We start from the raw sequence: 20950 nt of genomic DNA, 5'->3' as shown, positions 1-20950 counted from the left end.
ACACCTGTTAGTTAAGAGCTGCCCTGGATGTATTAACTATCCCCCCATTCCTAACCCTCTGCACTTTCCCATTGCCTCCCTCAGCAGCCATACACTCTAAGTGGTTCCTGAGAAAGACCTCAGGCAGAGCAGAAAGGTGGGCATCTGTCAGAATGATGGGAACTGTGGATAGAAAAGAATTCAAGTGGGTTGAGGGTAATGTGGAAAAAGGCATCAACAGCATCTGCTACTCTCCCTCTCTCTCATGTCACTGTGAACTTGTGGAATTAAAAAAAAAAATCCCAGCATGTTATAATCCTTTACCATCGTTATGCTGTTTGATTCCCATATTGTCTCGAATTTGGACAGTGGGAGACCCTTCACATTGGCTCCTTTGTCCTTTTGTTTCCAATAGTCTTTGAACAGTTCCTTGCTTTCTGGCACAGCCAAACACTGCAGGCTTACCTTGTTCTTTCTCTGCCCCAGAGCTGGTTTCTGCCATTTCTTTAAGGAGTTCTGATTCTTTATAGTGGAGAATAATATTTAGAAATTGTTCTGGGCTGTTATTGCTTCTAGCCCTTTTCAGTGGACAAAGCTAGGAAATGCACTTAAAAATAAAACAAAACAAAAACCAAACATCACAAGGTCTTTCCTTACTTTCCCCCATTCCATATTTTATTTTCCTTCCCCCACAGAGAAAACCCTGGTCTCAATATCAATTATTTGCTCTTCCTTATATTATGCACAAGAGTTTCAGAGTTGCAACACCAATATCACTACCAACAACAAATCTTCTAAGTAGAATTTTAAGATTTCATTTTAGTTGTTTGTCTTCAAATCATACCCCACTAAATGTGTACAGTGAGAAACCTGTACTCAAAATTATTTGAATTATTTTTCTCTCTGAGGTTATATCATTTTATAAAGTATTTTTTTAAGCATTTAAAAATTTATTTATTTAGTTTTGGCTGCGTTGGGTCTTTGTTGCTGCACATGGGCTTTCTCTAGTTGCGGTGAGCAGGGGCTGCTCTTTGTTGCGGTGCACATGCTTCTTATTGTGGTGGCTTCTCTTGTTGCAGAGCACGGGCTCTAGGTGCGTGGGCTTCAGTAGTCGTGGCACATGGGCTTAGTTGCTCTGCGGCATGTGGGATCTTCCCGGACCAGGGATCGAACACGTGTCCCCTGCGTTGGCACACGGATTCTTAACCACTGTGCCACCAGGGAAGTCCCTGAGGTTATATCATTTTATATACAATTAAGTTTATTTGTTTTTCTTTTTAAAATTTTATTGAAGTATAGTTGATTTACAATGTTGTGTTTAATTTCTTCTGTACAGCAAAGTGACTCAGTTATACATATATATATATATATATTCTTTTTCATATCCTTTTCTATTATGGTTTATCACAGGATACTGAATATAGTTCCCTGTGCTATACTGTAGGACCTGTTGTTTATCCATCCTATATGTAATAGTTTGCATCTGCTAATCCCAAACTCATAGTCCTTCTGGGGTTGGGGAGGGAAGGACTGGAAATTTGTTTTTCTTTTTATTCAAATTTGAGGTTTGATTTTAAAATTCACAGAATGGAACACTATGTAGCCATTAAAAAGAAAAAGATCTCTGGGTACTAATGAGGAGTGAAATTGTAAGCCACAAAATAATATATATGGTGTGCTGAGTTTTGTATAATAAAAAAGGAGAAATACAAATATGTACACATTTTTTCCAAAAAAACCCAACACTCACATACAGTAAGAAGAAACCAGTTCGTTAGCAGTCCTGTTCTGCTTTCTTGCTAATGGATGCTGTGCCTCAAATATTTTATACATTCCAAACAGGAAGGAGGATAAGGAATAAGAAGCAGCAGACTTCCACTTAACTCTCATTAGCCTGAAATGAGTCACATGGTCACACTTAGCAACAAGAGGGTCTGGGAGCACAAGCCTCTATGGTAGATTAAGGTAAGCAAAAAAGGGTTTGAAATGAAGGCTGAATGAGCCTATGTATTGTATCTGCCACTCCTTACCTTTTAGATTTTAAAATATGTAAAAGTGAAACTGAGGATGGTCATTAGTTATATCCATTAAACTAACTTCCTTGTCTAGTAAATAGTAAACTGTAATCTGTCTTCACTGATCAAGCTTGCAAAACTGCGTGCCCTTCAAGCTTCACGTAGCTTAGACAATGTATCACAAGACTCCCTTCACCACCCCCTTATAGATAGCATCTCTGACGTGTCTTAAGATGTGTGCTCAAACTGTTTTTCAGGAACTGAGTCAACTCTTGTCCACATCAAGCCGGTTGAGACCATGGACCCAATAACCGGGCCTGCTTGACTGTTCCATAGGTGACCTATTGAGTCAGAGGGCCAAAAATTCTACCCTTAGATCATGCTAACACCGCCATTTTCTGAACATACATCCTACAAAGGAGCGTGAAGCCCAGTTGCACCTGTGCAGAGCAACACTTACCTCACTTCCTCTTTTCTTACCTCCAGTCACCTTGCCCTGCACCTCTGACCACTCTATGCCCTTTATCCATAAATATTCAAAACCCCTCGCCTTTGGGAGAGCTGGATTTGAGATTTGCTCTCCTTGTCTCCTTGCTTGGCTGTCTCATGAATAAACACTATCTCTGCTGCAAACCTTGGCATCTATGGGGCAAGTGAACCTGGTTTGGTAACAAAAGGACAAGAGTCTAAAGAACTAGCAATAGCATTTTTCAAAATTGTTAAAGTCGTTGTAATAAAATCAGCCTATTTGTGAAGCAGAAGCCAGGTAAAAAGAAAATTTAGTGAACTGTATTATACTACAAAATGGATATCTATTAAAATTATTGTGCCATGTGTCTCTACATCTTTCACAAATCAACATCTATTTCTCTAGCTAGGTAGCTATCTATCTGATCTGTGCTTCAATTTACTTCAATTTACATCTACTAATATCTGAACTCAATTAGATCTGTTTTCCCCCTGCAGCATGGCAAAATCATATGGTATGTAAATAGGGTGACTGTTTGCCCTGGTTTTCCTAGGACAATTGCAGCATAATTACTAACAGCATCCCCTTTCATTCTCAAGCATTTTGGTTTAGATGATAAGTTATATGGTTTCCATTATACATAAAGAACACGTGCATATGAATTGGTCCAAGTGGAGCTGTTAGTAATGACCTGGAAAGGGTCGGCAAATAGTCTGCTTTCTAGAAATGATTAAATCATATTTACATTTCATGTGAAGCCCACTAGGATTTCCCTCGTGCTAATACAAAAGACCAGGAGGCATCCTTCAGTTCCTTATAGCCATAGACAAAGTCAAAATTTTTGTAGACTGGGAAATCCCAGTTCTTCCTGTTACCAGGCCAAGTTCCTTTGCCTGACACACAGCAAGCCAAACACTGCGATTGGAAATAAGGAAAAGATGAGGTAAAGTTTCACACAGGCGAAACTAAGCTACATGCTTCTTCATTGGACACATTTTTATTTATTTTAAAAATTTATTTGTATTTATTTATTTATGGCTGTCTTGGGTCTTTGGTGCTGTGCACAGGCTTTCTCTAGTTGTGGCGAGCAGGGGCTACACTTTGTTGTGGTGCACGGGCTTCTCATTGCTGTGGCTTCTCTTGTTGTGGAGCATGGGCTGTAGGCATTTGAGCTTCAGTAGTTGTGCCACATGGGCTCAGTAGTGGTGGCTCATGGGCTCTAGTGCACAGGCTCAGTAGTAGTGGCGCACGGGCTTAGCTGCTCCGCGGCATGTGGGATCTTCCCGGATCAGGGCTTGAACCCGTGTCCCCTGTATTGGCAGGTGGATTCTTAACCACTGCGCCACCAGGGAAGCCTGGACACATTTTAAGAAAATGGTGGCATTAGCCATGTGCTGAGGGTGGAGTTTTTGGCCCTCTGATGTCAAAAGGTCATCATCAATTGGACACTTGTGCGTGTCCAGTTGGAGGGTCCATGGTCCCAGCAAGTCTTAACTAGCTCGAAATGAACAACAGCTGACTAAGTTCCTGAAAAACAACTTGGGCAAACATCTTAAGAGTCGTGACATTGTTTAGGCTACATGACGCTTGGAGGATATGCAAGTTTTTGTAAAAACAAAGCGAGCTTGATCAGTGAAAGCAGGTTACAGTTTATTATTTTTAAGCAAGTTATAGTTTAATGGATCTGATGGTTACTCTCGGTTTCACCCTCTTTTTCTTTCCTTCTCATTCAACTTTGATACTGCTTTCTTTTGTTCTTGTTAAGAATAGCTGACAGAATTTCCAGCAGCTTAGGCATAGTTGCGGGTAGGACTTGGTAGTGGAGGGCAGTGAATGAGCTTTCAATAATATAGACATAAAAAAAAGGGAAATTGTAGGACTCCCGTAAATTTGGAAGGCATTGCACCAATCTCTTTTACTGAACTCTACTCCAAGGCACAAATTAATTTATTGTACTCATGAATTGTATATACTATCTAACAACTCTACAACAAATGTTCTCATATCTTTCGGTGCTTGCCCAATTATTTCCTTAGAAATCCCTCTTCTATTTATTTTCTAAAATTAAACAAATATACATACTATTTTTTAATACAGAATGACAATGTGTTATACCACTTAACTTACAGTACATGGGAATATATATATTTTTTCACATCTACAACACTGAATAATATTTTCTTGAACCATCTGATCTGTGACAAATAATGTCACTTTTTATTTGTATAGTTTTTTTGATTACCAGTGCACCTTTGACATTTTCATGCACTTAATATGCATTTATTTTTATTCTCATATGATTGGTTGGTCATGCTTTTTGTTTATTCTATATTGAATGCTTTTATCTTTTTGATTTTTTTGGGGGGTGGTGGTGGTTCAGTAGCTTTCTTTTTTATTTTAGACATCTTTTTTATAGTATTCTTTTCCATTATGGTTTATCCCAGGATATTAAATATAGTCCCCTGTGCTACTTAGTAGGACCTTTATTCTTGATTTTTAAAAGAGTTCTTTCTATACTAGTGTAACTAGTATGATCTGCTCCACAAATTCAAGGTACAAATGTGGTCAAGTACATCCATTAATTTTCAAGGCGTGCCACATGCCCTATTAGAAGAAAGTCTAGTTTTCTCCACTGTGGTTTTCCCTCGTCTCCACTGATTGTCCAAGAATACTGAGTGGGGCTTACTCAGCCCAAATGGCACCTCTTTTAATAGCCAAATACAGAGAGAACTAGAACTTGTGTCTACTCAGTCCTCCTTTGCCACTGAGTCTTTGCACATCCACATAAATTCTCCTTAACTTCAGATCTTGGTGAGCATAAAGGGTTTTTGGTCTCCTCTTCCCTATGGGTACCAGGCTTCTAAGGCAAACTGATTCACGTCCTCCCCAGTGACCCACTAGGTAAAACTAAGGTGAGGCAGCTGCTAATTGGAAAGAAACACACACACACACACACCAAAAAGTTTTTTTTTTAATTTAATTAATTTATTTATGGCTGTGTTGGTTCTTTGCTGCTGCACGCAAGCTTTCTCTAGTTGCGGCGAGTGAGGGCTACTCTTTGTTGCGGTGCGCGGGCTTCTCATTGCGGTGGCTTCTCTTGTTGTGGAGCACAGGCTCCAGGTGCGTGGGCTTCAGGAGTTGCAGCACCCGGGCTCAGTAGTTGTGGCACATGGGCTTAGCTGCTCTGCGGCATGTGGGATCTTCCCGGACCAGGGCTCGAACCTGTTTCCCCTGCACTGGCAGGCGGATTCTTAACCACTGCGCCACCAGGGAAGTCCAGCACACCAAAAAGTTTTGTTAGAATCTTCTTGCAGGACAGTGGGTGCCTTCACCAATTACATTTGCATAACTAAGACAGCCTTCATAGAACAAAGAATATCAACTTCATCTGATTAAAATTTTAAAAATAAACAATAAAAAAAACTGTTAAGAGATACGATCTTAACCCTTTATCATATATGTTGTGTACATATTTTTCCATTTGTGAATTGCTTTTTAGCCTTGAATATCTTTTTTTGTTTTTTTTAAGGGAGGGGGGCTATACCTGTTTTAAATTTTTTATGTAGTCAAAGGTACGGCCTCAACTTTTATTTCTTAAATCTTCATCAAGATTCAAAAGACATTTCTCATACCAAATTTATAAAAGACATTTACCCAAACTTCCTTTTGGTACTTTAATGTTTTCATTCTCTCACATTTCTAATTTTCATCTCTCCACAGTTATTTGGCAAAGGAGTGAGGTAACGACCTAATTTTCTTTTTGCTGTGTATGACCAGCCAGTTGCACAAACATCACTTATTAAGACCTAACTCTTCTCCATGATTTGAACTGTCCCTTTATCATATGTGGGCACTTCCCACAGCAATTATTTCAAAAATTCCCTATCAGCCACTTTTCCATCACTCTCAGCAGACAACTCTTCACAAATAATTGAGTCTGTCAAGAATTCCAACTTTTGCTGAAACTCCATTCTTCATATGAACATAGACCATTTTCTACCTCTAGAACAAGGCTCAGCAAACATTTCTGTAAAGGGGCAGGTAGTAAATATTTTAGACTTTGAAGGCCAAGAGGCAAACTCAAGGATATTACATGAGTTTTTATATAAAAGGTCTACTAACGAGAAGAATGATTTTTTTTTTTTTTTTAGGAATAACATTAATTAATTGGGGGCTCTGATCAGTTGTTCATCCATTAAAATCATTCTTCCTTCTGGGACCATGCAAAAGCAGGCCAGATTTGGCCCCTGACCTTTCACATCTTCCTTCTGTCCATTAACTTGAGAAAAATTGCCCCAGACCATCCCACCTATCCACCAAGGCCATTTCCGGATCCCAATTCTTCCCTGCTTTTTCAGTGACATTAGCCATCAATCTACTTAGCAATTCTATTCCAATTCAAAATGGTCCAATCCCTGGACCATTCCTTTCAGTGACTAATTTGTATATTTACATAATAAAAGACAACCTTTTTAAGGCCAAATAAAATATAAAAGTAATTAAAAATAGGTAGGCAGCACTTTCTATTGACCATAGTATATTTACAACTAAGGGAAGTTAGTTGTAACTAACTTCCTCTAGTAAACCCACACATTTCTATGACAAGTATAATACAAAATAACAAAAAAAATTTTTAAATCATTTGTAGTTAGTTTTAGAATACAGACAATTTTTTGTCCATCAGCCTTGGTTTCCTATGTCCATTCTCTCTTCCTTATTATTAACTTATGGCTATCTTTCCTAAGGATACATTGTCTGGAGAATGGTGATTCATAACACGATAATGTGCTAGGTAGTTAGAAAAAGCCAACCTTTAACAAATAAAACACCATATATACAAAAATACGTACTACGATGGAGTCTTTATTATGTTAACATTGTATTGACTTTATGCGAAAGTGCTCCAAGGCTATAATCTAGGAGACCTGTGCTTAAATCCTGATGCTAAAACTAACCCAGGATTCATTTTTCTCAACTATCTAACAGACCACTGCTAATTTCCACTTTTAATTTTACCTTTAAATTTTTTGGGGAAATAACCTTAAGTATGTTAAAGAGTTATAAGCACAGCAGAAAAATGTTGTTTTCTTTTCCTGGCTCATTTGAGAGCAAACAGAGATGCCCCATCATTCTCAAACATTTTCAAGTATTTCCTACAAATGAGGATATTCTCCTAAGTAGCCACAGCACAACTATCAAGACCATACATCACTACTACCTCAGACCCATTTAAGTTTTACCAATCGATCCAGAAATGTCCTTTGTATCAAAACAAATTTATCATTTTAACCATTTAAAAATATATAGCTCAGTGGCATGAATACATTCACATTTTGTGCAACCATCGCCACCATCTGTCTCCAGAACTTTTCCATCTTTCCAAAATGAAACTTCATACCCATGAAGCAATAATTCTCCATTTTTTTCCTTCCCACACCACGGCAACCACCATTCTGCTTTCTGTCTCTGTGAATCTGACTATTCTAGGTACTTCACATAAGTGGAATCATACAATATTTGTCTTTTTGTGTTTGGCTTTTTTCACTTAGCATAATGTCTTCAAGTTCCATCCATGTTGTTGCATGTGTCAGAGTTTCCTTTCTTCTTAAGGCTAAATAATATTCCATGGTATGTATATACCGCATTTTGTTTATACATTCATTTATCAGGGGACATGAGTTGTTTCCAACTTTTAGGTATTGTGAATAATGCTGCTATGAACATTGATGTACAAATATCTGTTCAAGTTCCTGCTTTCAGTTCTTTTGGGTGTATACCCAGAAGTGGTAGTGCTGGATCACATGGTAATTCTAAGTTTTTGAGGAAGTGCCATATTGTTTTCCAGAGTGGCTGCACCTTTTCACATTCCCATCAGCAATGCACAAGGGTTCCAATTTCTCTACATAAAAGCCAACACTTGTTTTCTTTTTTTCTTCTTTTCTTTTGATAATAGCCATCCTAATGTATGTGAAGTGGTATCTCATTGTGGTTTTGATTTGCATTTTGTCAGTCTTTTTAATCTCCTTCAATCTGGAATAGTTCCTCAGTCTCTCCTTGATGTTTGTGACCTTGATAGTTTTTCTTTTGGCCCTTCAAGTGAATAGTGGCTCAAGCAGAAGTTTAATTATCACTCCCATAAATTCCGAAACCAATGGTCCTGATCAGTAGATAGTGATTCAAGATTCCATGCTTCTTCCATATTGCAGCTTTGCCATCTTCTTAACGTGGTTTCCAAATGACCTTGAAATTCTGAAGATTGGAGACATGCTATTTTGTAGAATATCTCTCAGTTTGTGTTTATCTGATGTTTCTTCATGACTAGATGCAGGTTATACAATTTTAGCAGGAATGTAAAAGAATTATGTTCTGTGTTCTCATGCCATCCTAATATAGTTTTGATTTGTCTCATTACTGGTGGCTTAAATTCAATTTGTGACTAAGGCAGTGTCTGCTACTCTTCTCCACTAAAAAGTTACTCCTTTTTTCTTTGTAATTAATAAATATTTTGTAATATTTTGACACTACGTTAAGTATATAAATGAGATACTAAATTATGCAAATATGTAAACTTTGAGGATATGTTAATAAAATTTCCTCAACAAAGTTTCGATTTATTTATTTCTTTTCATCAGTTTGGATTCATGGTTTCCTATTTTATTCAGTGGGTTATAATCTGTTCCTATCATTACTTATTTTGATACTCAAATTGTTCCAGATTTGGCTACTCAAAACTTATTAAAGCTGGCTTTTCTTACCTTTTAATGTGTTACCATCATTTTATGAAGACTTCCTTACCTGCAACAATAAAATATTCCCAGCTCATCTTCTGTAGGCTTGGAATCAGCCATTTCACCAAAGGGCTCTAGTTCTTTTTAAAAGAGAAGGGTATTTAAGAGCTAGGATCTGGGTGCTAGGTGTATTATTATTATTATTTTTAGCAGACTTCAGGTTTTACTGCCAAAAATTACAAAAACAAAAAATTTCTGCTTTTTAAAACCTGTGAAGTTTTAGAATTGTAAATGAGGGGCTGTGAATCTGTAACATCTACTTTAATTTTATTTTTTTAGTTTAATTTTTTTACTGAAGTATTGTTGATGTACAATATGTGCTAGGTGTATTTGTTGCTATTGGGGTATTGTTGCTCCCAAGCCTCTCAGTGGAGAGACCTAAGGAATATATGTTCTATGTACACACATATACGTAAATATGTAAAGGGTGGCAGAATATGCCACCCCAAAATGTGCTAATATGGCCTAAGGATTATTTTGAACAAAATGTTCTTAAAAAACAGCAGGTGCAGGAAGGGTGTTCTGACTTCCCCTTTTCTACCTGAAAGCAGGAGATGAAACCCCCATGTAAAAGATGTATTCCTTATACCAGGAGGAATGACACATTCTTATCACCAGAGATAGGGAGTCCATGCTGAGAAAATTGTATACAACAGACCTTGTTAAAATAACTCTTAACTTCCTTTAGTCTCCCCATATATTTAAGTTACTCTTCCACAATTGCCTCTCTTTGTTCAACTTAATATATAAGCCCTTAGGTTTCGTCATTGCTTTGGGTCATTTCCTTATGAGGGCTCCCAAGTCACGTAAAACTTATATTACATAAATCTGTATGCTTTACTCCTCTTAATGTTTTTTTAAAAAATATTTATTTACTTATTTATTTAGGCTGCCCCAGGTCTTCGTTGCGGCATGCAGGATCTTCAGTTGCGGCATGTGTACTTCTTAGTTGTGGCATGCAGACTCAGTTGCAGCATGTGGACTCTTAGTTGTGGCATGCATGTGGGATCTAGTTCCCCGACCAGGGACTGAAGCCAGGCCCCCTGAATTGGGAGCGTGGAGTCTTACCCACTAGACCACCAGGGAAGTCCCTTAATCTGTCTTATGTCAACTTAATTCTCAGGCCCAGCCAGAGACCTTAAGAGGGTAGAGGTAAAATTTTTGCTTCCATTATATATACATACATATACAATTATACATTTCTCTCATTTATGTATTTATATCTGTAACTATCTCTATATATTGACACCCATGAGGACACATAGATACCACAATTCCAACCCAGCATTGCAGAGTTTGTTCTAGTTTTCTCTTTCCATATTTGTAACTGAGGAGGATGTCCCCACCCCACCAAGGCTCTGACACATTACGATGGGTTCCATTCCTGCACCGATGCCCTTCTTAACCCTCTTGGGCTACCCTATGCTGGGCTAACCCCTGCCCATGCAAAGCTGTTCTCCCATTGGATGTCTTCCTGACCCTGCTCAGAGTCTAAAACCCTACACTGGGCCTTCCTGCTACACAGATGCCTTCCCCATCCATCGTGGGCTCTGATGCCAGGGCCAGGCCATCCCCCTGTGCTGGCCACTCTCCTCACCCTGTGCTGGCTCTGATGTCCCATGCTGGGTGTCCCCACTCTTCTCTGGCTTTGACTGTCTGTGCTGGGTGATAATCCCCTGCATGGACACACTCTTCACCCTGCTTGTTCACCAAACTCCTGATGGCCCAACCTCCCATGTAGAAGCCTCTCTCTTCATCCTGCAGAGGCTGACCCCTCTCCCCAGAGGGAAACCCTCCTTAGTCTCTGACTCTGCCCTTGAGCACAGCTGCTCTCTCTCTCAGGCACAAATACCCGCATTGTTGATCCCGCTTAATGGCTTCTGGGCAGGATCGCTGGGGAAGGGAAAAGAAACGGGTAAGAAGAAGAGCTCAGTGACTGTTTTTCATATTTATCAGTTATAATAGACAATGCTGATTGCCTTCACAATAACTCTTCTTTCCACCATCTTTTGTTACTTGCAGCCAAAAGAATTCTAACTGCCCAACTAACCTTACTGATGCCCCTCTCAGCATACAGCCTTGCTTCTTTCTCAGAGGCTACACAGGCTTTTCCTACTCTTCTATCCACATCCCCTAAGGCACAACACTACCTACATCTCCACAGTACTCTATCTTCTTTCCCATAATTTCCAGGCAGTGATATTCTTTCTCTTATTCCAAGGCTAATTTACCCATCATGTTTCTATATACTATTTTCTCCCAGATTCTTAGGGAGTCTGCTTTGGTAAAAGTTTCCTTTATTCCCTTATTTTCAAATTCTGTATTATTATTAGTTCTTTTCTTTAAGCAGAAAAATGGCCAAGTCTCTTCCTTCTTATAAACAAAGATAAACCTTCCTCTGATCAGAAAACATTTAATATGTACATTTTTTTTGATCCAATATAATTCTGCTTCTAAAAATCACTTATTGGGACTTCCCTGGTGGTCCAGTGGTTAAGACTCCACACTCCCAATGCAGGGGGCCTAGGTCAGATCCCTGGTTGGGGAACTAAGATCCCACATACTGCAACTAAGCCTGTGTGTCGCAACTAGAGAAGCCTGCAGAGCCAAAATAAATAAATTCATTAAAAAAATCACTTATTAATTTATTGAATATTTATGAGCACCCATGTGCCAGGTACCATGAATAAAATGATAAGCAGAAACAGATATCATCCCTGATTTCATGGAGCTTAATGAGACAAGTATCAATCAGATAATCACACTAATGAATGCATTATTGCAAATTGAGACCTTAATGATAAAATGAAATATTATGTACTCATATTTGTTGGTCCCTATTCCACTCTTTCCATGCATTAATTTAATCATAAATAATGTATTATACGTACTATAATATGTATATAGTTTTATTATGCCCACCACTATTATGCCCACTTGCAGAAATGAAACTGAGTCAGAGAGAGGTTAAGTAACTTGTCCAAGGTCATACAGCCAATAAGTGATAGAGTTGGAATTGAAACCCAAATTGTCTGGCCCCTGCTCTTAACCATTATGCTATACTGGTCCTTACAAGTAGCTATGAAGAGGGATCTTTTTTTTTTTGATTTAAAAAAAAATATTTATTTATTGTTTCTGGCTGCATTGGGTCTTTGTCGCTGTGCACGGGCTTTCTCTAGTTGCGGCGAGCAGGGGCTACTCTTCGTTGCAGTGCGCGGGCTTCTCGTTGTGGTGGCTTCTCGTTGCAGAGCACGGGCTCTAGGCACGCGGGCTTCAGTAGTTGTGGCACGTGGGCTCAGTAGTTGTGGCTCGTGGGCTCTAGAGTGCAGGTTCAGTAGTTGTGGCACACAGGCTTAGTTGCTCCGTGGCATGTGGGATCTTCCCAGATCAGGGCTCGAACCCATGTCCCCTGCACTGGCAGGTGGATTCTCAACCACTGCACCACCAGGGAAGCCCGAGGAATCATTTTTTAGTTTTACTTTATTTTATTTTTTATTTTTCGCTGCCTTGAGTCTTCCTTGCTGCTCACAGGCCTTCTCTAGTTGGGGTGAGCAGGGGCTACTCTTCGTTGCGGTGCATGGGCTTCTCACTGTGGTGGCTTCTCTTGTTGCAGAGCACGGGCTCTAGAGCACAGGCTCAGTAGTTATGGCACATGGGCTTAGTTGCTCCGCAGCATGTGGGATCTTCCCAGACCAGGGCTCAAACCCGTGTCCCCTGCATTGGCAGGCAGATTCTTAACCACTGTGCCACCAGGGAAGTCCCAGAAAGAGGGATCAATGAGGATATCCAACAAAGAAAACTGATCTAGACAGGAGCTTTCTGAGGAAGTACTGCTTGAGCTCAGACCTCAAGTTTGAGTAGGCATTAACTCTGCAAAGTGGGTGGTGGTGGCAGTAGGAGAAGCAATCATTTCACCTAGAGGGCAGAATGTGCAAAGGCCCTGAGGCAAGAGGGAGCATGGCACAGTGAAGAAATTGAAAGGCCAATGTAGCCAGAATGTAGAAAGCAAGGGAAAAGTGGGACATTATATGGCTAGAGAGGTAGTCTAGGCCAGATGAAATGGGGCCTTATTGGCCCTTAGGGATTTTGTTTTTCATCCTAAGAGTAAGAGAAAGCCGTGAAGATAAGGATTGGGGAAGCAGGGATCAGTTTTCTTTGAAAAGATTACTCAACTCCAGTTTAGACAGTGAATTATAGGGGAGTCACAGTACATGTGGAGATGAGGCTTGTGATATCTTGAGGGTGGTAAGCTGACTTAGGGTGGTGACAGTGGAAATGGAGGGATGTGGAGAAATATTTAGAAAGTCAAATTGACAGGACTGGGTAGAAGATTAGATATGAGTGGTGAGAAGTTGTAGGTTTTAAGGACGACCCCCTCCTGTATGTAATCTGTCAATAAAATCAGTTAATGTATCTTCTAAATATCTTTCTTTCTAGCTTAAAACACCATTTATTGAGATAGGGAATGTGGAAGAAGATGAGGAGGTTTGGTGAAAAGATTACTGAGTCTTGGACGTGCTGACTTTGCAGTGCCTTTGAGACATTCACGTGGAGATATTAACTGACCTGGGCTAAAGTCATACACTTGGCAGTTATTATATGGATGGCAAATGAAGCTGAAGCATGGATAAGTTTGCCTAGGGGAAGAAAATTGATTGAAAAGAGAAGGGGGTCTAGAGCTGGTATTTCAGAAAGCCCAACACTGAATAAGTCTGAGTACAGCAAAGTGCTAACTTTGTAGGCCTGTATTGATCAAACCCTGCACATTCCAAAGAAAGGCTTGTTTTTAGAACTGTTCTTGATTGACTCCTGGGAGATGATAACCTCTGAGCCCTCGGAATACTCTGCCTGTAAGAATGGTTTGTATGCCTGAGGCCTTGGGCCACACTGTATCACTTTGACTGAATAGTTTAAGCTATCAATGTGATTTATGCTGATCATCTGTTTTAGTATGCCTGAGGCCTTGGACCATGATGTATCAGTTTGGAATTTGAGCAGCTGAGGTCAGTTATGTGGGTGATCCATGCCTATGTGACAGACCTTCCCCCAAAATAAAAACCCTGTAAACCAAGGCTTGGGTGAACTTCCATTTGGCAACACTGCACAAAGGTGTTGTCACACATCATTGCTGGGAGAATTAGTGCCTGTGCAACTCCACTGGGAGGAGACACCTGGAACCTTGTGCCTGTTTTCTTCTGGAATTTTCTCCATGGACCTTTTACCTTTGCTGATTTTAATCTGTATCATTTCACTGTAATACACCATAACCATGAGCATACCAACTTTTCTGAGTCCTATGAATTCTTCTAGTCTGTTTTTGGGGACCCTGACACAGTATGTAAAAGAAAAACAGCAGTCCAAGAAGTAGGAAGAAAACCACCAGAGTATGGTGTCATGAAAGCCATGGAAGTAAGTGATTCCAGAAGGGGGAATTGTCAAAGGTGTGAAATCCCATGGAGAAAACAAGTAAGGTTAGGAATAAAATATGTCTACTGGATTTAAAAAACATGGAGGTCCTTGATGACCTTAGCAAGAGCTGTTTTAGTAGAGTGATGGAAATGGGAAGCCAGGCCAGAGTAGATTGAGGAATAAGTGGGATGTGAGGAAACAGAGAACTTTAGACAGAGAAACAAATTTGAAAAAAAAGATTGCAGGTTAATTTACCTTTATTTATAGTAGCAAAATACATCAAACATAATCTAGTTATTTAATAACCTAATAAGAACCCTTTGAATTTATATATTAAAAATTTTTACAATGGGTATACTTGTTGAATCAGCAATTCTATCTTTAGAAATAGTCATAAAAAATAACTATAGACATGCAAAGTATTATTCATCACAATGCTTATCACAGTATTGTTTATAATAGCAAAAAGTTGAAAACAACCTTATTGTGTAAGAACAGACAGCTAATATATTACAGTACACTCACATTATGAAGTCTGTTTATTGTCTAAATTGGAATGTATCTTACTGGTTGCAAGAATTAGAGATAATGTGTGTGAAATCACTTTGTAAACTGTAAACTGCTGTTCAAATGTCCTGTTTATTACTGGGATTAACAATGTGCCCCCAGAAGGCCTTAGAAACATAGAAAAGCCAAAGAGCTAGCAATTAGACTCAGAACTCTGCCATTTGTCCCTCTTTTCTTGGTACTAGTGATTCTCAAACTCAGACAACTTGGCACCTGGAAGTCAAAGGGCGCTTTGCACAACATCATGAAATGCTGAGAAGTGAACTTTATTTTTTCTAAGATCTTGTTTTTAATTATCTTAAGCCTTATGATCACAAAATCTACAAATTTGTGCTGATGGTGTATCTCCCCTACTTTGTCTAATGAGTTTGCAAAGACACCATTACCAATCACATATATACAGGAGTTTTATAGTTTCATGTCATTTTGAATAGCTGTTTAAAGACAATCCTGAATTATAACTCAGTCTCACTCAGATAGTAAAGGATTTAAAAGCAAAGTTTAACTTGCTATTATATCTTGTCACACTGACTTTTAAAAGCCTCTGACCTTATAGATCATTTATAAAATGTGTGAAGTGTTAAATATTCTTTGACATTTTACATAAACCACACTAAAATGCCTTTCGTTAAGTAAAAGGCAACATTTTACTTATTTATTTTTATTTATTTTTCTCTTTCCTTTTTGGACGCACTGCGTGGCTTGTGGAATCTTAGTTCCCAGACCAGGGACTGAACCTGGGCCCTCGGCAATGAGAGCGTGGAATCCTAACCACTGGACTGCCAGGGAATTCCCAAAAGGCAACATTTTGGATACAGGGAATTTTGGATTGGCATAGTTAAGACCAAAAAGATAAAATGGATATTTCTACCTTGTCTTCAGCCCTTTAAAGCCTAATGAACACAAACTGAAATGCAGGTGAGTCTTGCTCAATTGTATGAGACAACAAAGCGATTTTCCCAGTATGTAAATATTATACTCAAATAATCAGTTCTATAAATCTAAATTAAAACCAATATCCCATAGGTTTTGAGATGGCATTCACCATCTTTGTGAAAAGTTCGATATTACCAATCAAGTCTGATTATATCTTTAGAAGAGGGAAACAGTGACAGTACTTGCTGAACTGGAATTCCTATCAAAATTCAAAAAGCTCATCATATTAATTTAACCACAGCCAATCTTATTTAAATCAGGACTATCCAAAAAAAATTCTGTCAGCCACTCATGATCTGAATTCTGGTATGAGATCAATTTAAATATGTTACACATAAAAGAAGTTGAGACATTTCTGTTTTGTAAGAAAATAAGGCAGTGGGCCAACTATTACTCATTAGAAGCTTTGAGATAAGCTATCAAGTCTGCCCTTTCTGTCTTCTTAATGCTAGCGCAGATCATTTTTTTCCAGGGATGTACTTCTTAGGATTCTCCAAATACATTTCTCCCCAGGTGATGCCCTTGTTCTTGTTGGCATCAGTGTAAGAGAATCCCAGGGGCCTGACCTGTCTTCCAGCCAGGACCATTTATTATGCTTGCCTTACTTTTCCATGGTGTGGCACTGGGCATATTTCTGGACAAAAATCTTGCCCTTCTCAACATCACCCATTTTAATTTTGGTTTTTTGACATGTGCTTTAGGAAGGTCCTTGCTCTGAAGTTGGACTTCCTGCTAAGTGCAAGGATATGCTAATCCAAGGTACATGTGCTTATGTACCTGTGTTCAGAGAAGTGAACTTTAAATCACAAGATGTCCCCTTTATATCCCCTGGCCTTACCCACTCATGATTGCTAATATGGCACATTAACAGAAATTCCCCAAATCTTTTTTTTTTTTTTTTTGGCTGTGCCACGTGGCTTGTAGGATCTTAATTTTCTGACCAGGGACTGAACCTGAGCCTTTGGCAGTGAAAGCGTGGAGTCTTAACCACTGGAATTCCCCAGAAATGCCCCAGATCTTAACCGCAGCTCAGCATTCCTCTGCTGGTCCTCATGACCTCTTCCATTCCCGCTGATGGCCGTAGTTGCTCTGTCCAAGAGTGGCAGAACCAGCCATTGCAAACCTTCACCCTATTCATGGGCTACTCTGCCTCACTGTTGCCAACCTGCTGTGCTCTCACCATTGCTCACCTAGCTATGTCATTCCCAGTGCTCTTTCTCTTTTCTGGACAATTGTAAAGTTCTTTTCACTTCTGGTTACCGGCAATATCAGGGCAGTTTTCTCCACAGCAGAGCTTCTAGGCATCTACTGATAGCTCTCCTTTATTTCAGAACTGTGTTTTTCTTATAATGTTTGGGCAAGCCGGTCAGGGGTAAAAGATAGCCTAGGTTAGGGGAATGGCTGGATCCTTACACTTGCTGCTCAGTTCAGCCCACAGAATGGTTTCTCGTCTTGAGATTTTTCTCTGAGGTATCTTTGTTTCTCCCTCCAGTTCTGCTCCCTTCATGAACCTTTAGGTCTGTCTACTTTTACATTCACTTCATGTTTACCATGCGCCAGGTACAGTTAGCACTTTACAAATATTTAATTGTCAGCCTTGAAGTAGATCATACTAGTAACAAAAGCCCTTTTACAAATGAGGAAACTGAGGCAAGCGAAGTGAGTTACCCCAAATCACACAGCTAGTAGGTGGCGGAACGAGGCTTCAAACTAGGCATTCTGGCTCCAGCACAGACTCAACCTCCATGCAATACAGTCTCTCCATCAGACAGGTTTATCCATATCATACATCAGTCTTATGATTTCACAATTTCTCCTGCAAGAATTCTGGGTTTCCATTGCAAATTGAGAATGTAGCTGATTCAATGTCGCCAAGTACTCCCTGACAGTTTAATTCCAGGCACTGCATTCTCAGAGCACACAGTAAATTATATTGGTGGGGGGACAGTTTGCTCTCTATAAAATTATATCGTTTTCAAAAAACAACCCTTTTGGGCTTCCCTGGTGGTGCAGTGGTTAAGAATCCGCCTGCCAATGCAGAGGACACGGGTTCGAGCCCTGGTCCGGGAAGACCCCACTTGCTGCAGAGCAACTAAGCCTGTGCGCCAAAACTACTAAGCCTGTGCTCTAGAGCATGTGAGCCCCAACTACTGATCCCATGTGCCACAACTACTGAAGCCCACGCGCCTAGAGCCCATGCTCCACAAGAGAAGCCACTGCAATGAGAAGACCGTGCACCACAACGAAGAGTAGCCCCCGCTCACCGCAACTTGAGAAAACCTGCATGCAGCAATGAAGACCCAATGCTGCCAAAAATAAATAACTAAATAAACAAAAATTTTTAAAAAGTGTTTAAAAAACAAGAAATTTTATACTAGATTTTTATAGTATTTATTTATTTTTTGGCTGTGCTGCGCGGCATGTGCCGAACCCATGCTCCCTGTAATGGAAACATGAAATCCTAACCACCGGACCATCAGGGAATTCCCTTGTACTAGATTTTAATAAAGGCAAGTCGTAGCAGGCATCAAAAGCTTAAGAAAAATGCAAGGAAACAAAGACTTTGGTTGAGAAATTTGGTCCACTAATTTGTTTTTTTGAAGTGAATTTGGAGAAAAGTCTTTATTTGCTCTTTATTATATATACACCTTATTTTTCACCACCTGTACAGATACCACCCTGGTTCAATCCACCATTATTCCTCGGCTGAAATATTATTGTATTAGCAACCTAACTGGTCTTCCTTCTTCCACTCTGACCCCCTACAAGTGAGTTCTACAGTAAACAGCCACAGTGACTCTTTTCACAACTTTGGGTCTTTGATCAAAACTCATCCAAGATTTCCTATCTCACTCAGCATCTTAAAACTGGAATATGAGTATTCGGGTACTACAGTGGAGGAAATTTTTCCAAAGGGTACACAAGGATAGTTTTAAGAGATTTAATTTTATATTAATTCATATATATATATACACATATGTATACATGCATTTTTTAATGCAGTGCTTATGTCAATAAAAATGAAAAATGGAATTGATACAGGACTTTATCTCTTCCTAGTAATGTTATATACATCCATGCCTACACAAACTAAAAAAAAACTATGTCATCTCATTAAAAGACAGTCCCAATTAACATTTTACTTTTCATGTTTAATATTTATTTAATGAAATAGAACATTTTTGATCATGTACTTTTAAACTGGATGACGATGTTTGTTAAACTACTTGTTTACCTTTCCATTGGATAGATTTAAAAGTAATGTGACAATTAAAAAATGTTGGTATTGCAAAATGTCAGAAATGGCACTCTTTGCAACTATTTACACTCCTGATGAAAAATGTTAAGAATCAACTTACGATGTTCGAGGGAGAAAATAGTTTTTCTAAGTTCTTTTCCCGGGCACAGAAGTTTAAAAAGTTGAAGGCCATTTCTGTATATGACCTGGCTCCTTTACTATTATGTCATATTCTACTACTCTTTCCCCCTTCAAGCCACTCCAGCCACACAGACTCTTTGCTGTTCCACTTACAAGCCGACTGTGCCTCAGGCCCTTTGTACTTACCGTTTGTTCCTCTGCCTGGAACACTCTTCCGCAAGAGAACCACAAGCTTGTTCACCTGTCAGCCGAGGCCTTCCCCAATCATCTCTAATCTCTTTTACTCTGCTTTTTTTTCTTCATAGCATTTATCACTCCCTGCATATATTTATGTCACTCTTCCTCCAGACTGCAAACTCCTTGAAAGTAAGGATCTCCTTTGTTCTTTGCTGTAATCCTAGCATCTCTAAAACACTACCTGACTCATAGTAAGAGGTCACTATTTTTGAACGAATAAATGAAAAATGTTTCGAGGTGGTTTAAGGACTTTTACCAGCTCAAGAATAACGGTTTCTTGGGAACACTGTCAGAAGAGGAAAGCACTTCACAATCCTAACATTAAAACAGCCGTAGTACTTGTTTCTCAATAAAGACCCTTCCTGAAAGCTTCTATTACCGACACTGTTAAGGCATTTGCAACCCAACTCCCGCCAGGGCACTAAGTGAGACTCTCAGGACATAATACTGGTTAGATCGTGACTCCCCAAACTGACGCACATCAGAATCAGCCAAAGCGCTTTCAACATTCATGAGCTCACCCCCACTTCCTGATGTAGGTCTGGGGTGTGGTCCTGGAACAGCTCTGCTTTGAAAAAGCTTCTCAGTTGATTGGTTTTCTGAAGCGTAGCAACGTCAGAAAATCAATCACCTTAAGAAGCTAAAAATAGCTGCTAAAATAGCTGTTTTTCCTCATTGGGTCTTTTCAGCCTATTTCTGGTACGCCACCAGTTAAAAACAAAAATCCGCACTTTACTGCTCCCCTGAGACACAACCATCCAAAGGAACGCGGCCAGTTAAAGCACAGCGACCCAGGAGGTCGGCACCTCGGAGCCAGGAGGCCAAGGCGTCTGACCCCGCACCGAGTGAGGTTTCGGCGGAGACGCGCCCGCCTCTGGGGACCTCGCCGCCAGAGAGACACTCCGGCCTTCCACCCTTGCCCGCTCTTCCCCGCACCATCGCCGCGGCCGAGCTCTTAACCACCCAGACCAAAGGTAGTTCAGCGTCAAGAGCCTCTGACTCTAAACCCTCACTGCGAGCCGAACTGCAACGGGGCGGACTCCATGCGCCGGCCACGGAGGTCAGGAAGGGCGGCCAGAACGTCGGCGCGCCCGCGCCCCAAGTTCCCGCCTCCCTCCGGAGGACGTCCGTGCGTACGTGCGCGCGCCGCGCCCGCCCTCTTGCAACAGCG

At 40.0% G+C, this 20950-nt stretch overlaps 1 long non-coding RNA gene and 1 pseudogene across 1 annotated transcript in view; one reads left to right on the top strand and one right to left on the bottom strand.

Annotated features, from left to right (window-relative positions):
- Positions 1-1991, top strand: part of LOC137219178 (uncharacterized) — a 33432-nt gene extending 31441 nt beyond the window's left edge. Inside the window, exon 3 of the long non-coding RNA XR_010941009.1 lies at positions 1822-1991. This is a non-coding gene — a long non-coding RNA (uncharacterized lncRNA). The remainder of the gene's footprint in view (positions 1-1821) is intronic.
- Positions 1992-5720: 3729 nt separating this feature from the next.
- Positions 5721-19730, bottom strand: LOC137219177 (cytochrome c-like; annotated as a pseudogene).
- Between the last annotated feature and the right edge of the window lie 1220 nt (positions 19731-20950).

Source organism: Pseudorca crassidens, chromosome 2 (genome assembly GCF_039906515.1).
Source record: "Pseudorca crassidens isolate mPseCra1 chromosome 2, mPseCra1.hap1, whole genome shotgun sequence".
Taxonomy (NCBI): domain Eukaryota; kingdom Metazoa; phylum Chordata; class Mammalia; order Artiodactyla; family Delphinidae; genus Pseudorca; species Pseudorca crassidens.
This window is presented reverse-complemented; position numbering and strand designations above follow the sequence as displayed.